The sequence below is a fragment of the Rutidosis leptorrhynchoides genome, chromosome 1, assembly GCF_046630445.1.
Source record: "Rutidosis leptorrhynchoides isolate AG116_Rl617_1_P2 chromosome 1, CSIRO_AGI_Rlap_v1, whole genome shotgun sequence".
NCBI classification, from domain to species: Eukaryota; Viridiplantae; Streptophyta; class Magnoliopsida; order Asterales; family Asteraceae; genus Rutidosis; species Rutidosis leptorrhynchoides.
The window spans coordinates 522,808,864-522,814,169 of record NC_092333.1 but is presented as its reverse complement, the minus strand read 5'-3'; positions in this window follow the sequence as shown (position 1 = coordinate 522,814,169).

Genomic DNA, 5,306 nt, shown 5'->3' with positions numbered 1-5,306 from the left:
AGAGAATTACATTTTCTAATCTCTGTACTTTTCTCTCTCTAGAATCTAGAGAGAGAAAGTAGAGAGAGAACTAATCTCCTATAGATCACTAGAGAGCGACTATAGAGAGATATTTAGAGAGAGAAGTGAAGAATGGTGTATTTTGAAATGAATGCAAAAAGCTCTTTAAATAGGCAAAATTTTCCTGGCAAACGGCTGGCAGGCCGTTTGGCAGGCCGTTTGCCAAGGCCGTTTGCCATGGTAAGCCGTTTTTTATGCCCGTTTGGCAAGACGTTTTCCCTTATGGCAGGCCGTTTGGAAAGCCATTTTCCCTTATGGCCGTTTGCCAAGCTCGTTTGCTGATTTTACTGGATCGTAACTTGGTTTCTCGTTTTTCACCGTTTTCGCTCTAGAATCTTCGTTTTAGCTCCGATTCTCTTGATTCTTTTTTGCATCATCTTCGTAATTACTTACTCTACAAATTTAACCGAAAAAGTGATTATTTTGCCGATAAAGTTTTGAACTTTATGCTTTTGGGACTCAATATCGGGGGTAAAAACATGACTTTTTAGCTGATATCAAATATCCCACACTTAGACTTTGCTTGTCGTCAAGCAAACCTTTCTTTTACTTTGAGTTCAAGGATTCTTCTAAGATTTCCGTTCTATTATTCAAGTGGATTGTTATTTATTATAAGAGCAATATCAGACAAATCGTCTTCTAAAAGGGTAGAAACTATCTCTGCAAGCATGAGGAGAGGTTGCATGACATTGGCTTCCTTACATGGGTCACTCAAATCACTCAAGTGTTTGGGGTTCCCTATCAATCTATGAAATTAATTCGCTCATAGCCAATCATGTTGCAATTAATGTCATAGGCTTGACCAAGAATCAAATCTCCACCAGTTAGATAAGGACGGCACTGATCTTCTCCCTAATCATTCTTTCAAGAGGAAGAACAGGTTTAAAGGTTGATTTGCAGAGAAAAGCAAAGGTTTTGATATGGCGAAAAGGGTGATTTTCGAATCATTGAAATTTAGAGAGATTCGATAGATTTCGGTTTCATGAGGATATACTTTTTCTAGGAAAGATGACACTCTATTTTTGTTGAAGAGTTTCTTTAGAGGGTGCTGATTTTCAGCGAAGACTTTGCTTCATTTCTGCAATCCTCCTGGATCACAATCTTCATTTTCTTGGGGGATCTATGCTTTTATTTGAAGACTTTTTTCTTCTTTATTTTTGAGACTTTGCTCAACAATTTTTTTTATTATTATTATTATTTTTTTTTTTTGCATATCCCATCTTCATAACTTTGTCTATTTCTTCTTGTGCCCATAGAGAAAGGTATTTCACCAAAAATAGGTCTTTTTGACCTATCAAAAACAGTCTGAAATTTCGAAATTTTTCGACAAATGTTAGAAGTAAACTTGGTCAATCTATCTCTTTGAATTTCTAGATTTTAGAAATGAGAAAGGAAAGAGGTGGAAAGGGTAACGTATTTGATAGTGAATTTGGGGGTGAGTATTTTCTGACTCATCAACTCTTTGGGATTAGTTGGTCGGTTTAAATGCGTGGAGTGGAAACGGAAACGGATGGTTTTTGTCTTCTCTATTCAGAATGATTTCAGAAGGAGTATCGCACCTACACCACGTATGGCGCTAACTAACCATTGGCCTCGAAATGTATGTCAAGGTCAAGTTCTAACTCTAAATGCTAACATCGGCACTCTCAGCGGAAAAGATAGTGAAGCACTAAAAATGAATGCTTATTGGGCCATTTTTGGGATGCCTCACAACAATTATATTGGGTCGATAATGCGTAGTCATGCAATGCTCTTTTAGAGAATCGGTTCATCCTTAAGAAGATTTATGTCCTCATTTGTCTTAATTTTAGAATAAACATACTTGATTTTCGAAAGTACTTTTTCAGAAAGTATCATTTAGCCAAAGTTTTTGAAAAACTTACGTTGAGGACAAAGAATCTAAATAGTAGGTATACTCGTAAATCTTACTAAAATTTTAAGTTAAGAACATTTTCCGAGCATCTCGTAGCTAATTACGGTATACTACACCACTATCCCACACTTAGAGGAACATTGTCCCTAATGTTCATTCTTAGATTTTAGGGAGCTAAAATCCCACACTTAGAGTTTGAACATGTCGAAAAATGTATCTAAGCTCAATATTGCGTTGGAATCCCACACTTAGTGATAAGCTTAGGGTAAGGTATAGTTTAAGGATATAACGAAGCAAAATAAATAAACGAAGAGAAAGAAACGAATTACTCCCCTTGGGTGCGGTTGTGAGCTAAAGATCTGAAGGTAGATGGAGTCGGAACCATCTTCTGCTGGATTCGAATCGGTCTTCTTGAAGTGTACTCGAGTTCATTAGGGCGTTCTCATCATCCATACACCATCCACCAATAACTTGCAATGAAATTATCAACGGGTTTCCTTATCGTTTCATCATTATTCAAAGAGTCTCCACCACAGGCATCAATAACTGTCTATTACTGTACTTGTAAAAATGGAAAAGATCAAACATAGATAGGTGATTAAGCTTTAGGCCATAGACTCACTGATTTGTGTTTTGATGAAAAAGTTATTTGGAAAATTGAGGGTTTCAAAAATTAGGTTATTTTTTTGAAAATTCAACAAATCAATGTATGACTAAAAAGCTTAATCCCACTCTTAAAGAAGTGTTGACTGCCTTTAATTTTAAGACTTTTGAAATAATGTAGCAAATAGTTCATTTAAGCTCAAGACAAGTCCTAAGAAATGTTGAAAAATTTATTTTAATTTTCACTTTTCACTTATTCAATTAACCTTTATTATCCTAATATAACAACTACTAAAGCTATAGAAAAATAAACAAACGGGTTGCCTCCCGAGAAATGCTTGTTTTTGTTCGAGTCACGAGCCTGACTCTAGCCTTATTTCTCAGAAAATCTAGGCGGCTCCCTTGCATCCATCAGTAGACACAAGAGGTAATATTGGAACATACCGATGAGATTGAAGCGGGCATAGAATAAGGTATGTCCAATGAGAGGAGAAGGTGGTTTGAAGTGAATGATTTGTTTAACTTGAGGTATAACAAAGGTATCAACTTCTTTTACCTCCTTGATTGGTTCGGGTTGGTCAAAGGGGTTCTCATCACTCCATGATGTGTATGTCATTATGTATTTGAGTGATGGTATATAGGGTAGCCCTGACGCAAAACCCGTCTTTCTTCTTTGTGACTTCAGGTTGGTCGTAATGCTGTACTCTGGGCATGGAGGTGGGACGATGTCCATTGACATCTCCAATATGGTAACAACATTAGCAACCACTTCGATGCTAGAATCCTCCATCTCTTTCTTCTCATCCGGGCTTTCCATTTCAATTTCTTCATCCACCTCCTCGTCACTCTGGTCGGGAGCTTCAAGTATAATTGGTTCAGAGAGTTCTTCTAGAACGAAATCCTCTCCAGTCATTAAAAGATCAAAATAAGGCGGGAGTGAAGATTGGGTTAGTGTGAAGTGGTTATTCTTCTTGTCTTTTACTTCTATCTTCTTCTCTTCATTCTCAGAATAGAATGTGACTTTCCTAGTGGAGATGGTATTTACTTCGGCGTTTCCATCAGAAGGACATACAGACTTGTCGATCGTGAAAGTGACTTCTTATCCACGTGCTCTCAAGGTGATAGTCCGTGAATAAACGTCAACGATTGCTTTGGCTGTTGATGTTAAAGCTAAGGGGTATAAAATACTATTAAATTTTACAACGAAATACTATTAAATACGATACAATTTTATACAAGATATTTATTTATTTATAGAATGGATATACTTAAACCTTGCTACAACACTATAGGTAGTGTACCTAATCGTACAGTAGTGTAGTTTTTAGTAAGTCCGGTTCGTTCCACAGGGAGCGGGCTTATTGCACACTATATTTTTAAACAATTATATTTGTACAAAATATATTATATTAATAATATATAAAAGGGGATTTTTACCGTTTAATGACCGGTTTGTCGATTTTAAAACTTTAGTCGCAGTTAAAACCGAATGTAAAATAAATATAACTTAATTTAAAACGTAAAATAAATAACGATAATGAAATTTCGATAAATAAAAGTGCGATAATTAAAAAGTACGATAATTAAAAGTGCAATTAAATACAATAACAATAAATAAAAGTGCAATAATTAGAAGTGCAATTAAATATGAAAATAAAGGAATTATGCTTATTTAAACTTCCATAATCATGATGTTTGACATGTTGATTTTAGTTTTATGCCCATGGGTTAATTGTCCTTTGTCCTGGATTATTTAATATGTCCATACGGATTTGTCCATAATAGTCCATCAGTCATAAATATAAAGAGCGAAAGCCTTCGTCAAATTATTCTTATTCCCGAAGTCAAATATTCCAACTAATTGGGGATTCGAATTGTAACAAGGTTTTAATACTTTGTTTAATGAATACACCAGGTTATCGACTGCGTGTAAACCAAGGTTTTACTACTTTGTTAATAATTACACCAATTACCCTTGAATGTAATTCACCCCTGTTTCAACAAGTCTATTAACTATTAATCCAGTTCCGTGTCCGGTAAAATGAATAATTATTGGTATTTATAGATGTCCCGCCCACCGTACCCAGTCAAGCGTATGTGGTTATATATAAATACGTCAAATTATAAGTTTGTATATTAAATTAACAAGGTATTGTTTAGTTAATATAAAACCCATTAATAGCCCATAGTCTAATTTTCACAAGTGTCGTTCTTTTATCCAAACCCCAATTATGGTACAAAGCCCAATTACCCAATTTTAATATTTTTAGCTCAACATCATGATTACTTCGGTATTAAATAAGCATAATAATAACTTAAGTACGAGACATTAATTTAAAAAGGAGAACATAACTTACATTGAGTATTTATCGCGTAGTGTTACACGGACAGAATTTCGACTTCAAAAACCCGTAAAATAACCTTTACATAACCCGAACTAATCTAATATAAAACTACCCTATACTATATATATATATATTATATATATATATTTATTTATTATTTATTACAGAGTATTATTATTATTATTTTTTTATATTTTTACTCGGCAGAATGCATGGCCTTTTGATTTCTGACAGCTCCGCGAGTCGTGGAGTTTTAAGCCTGCAAACTCCGCGAGTCGTGGAGTTTGAAAATCCAGCTCACACAATTTTGGAACCTTGCTTGTCGACATAATTTATATATAAATATAAAATATAAATAATTAATATAATTATTTATATATTATATTATATTCTTGTGCATAGTAGACTTGTAATTTTTGGTCCAT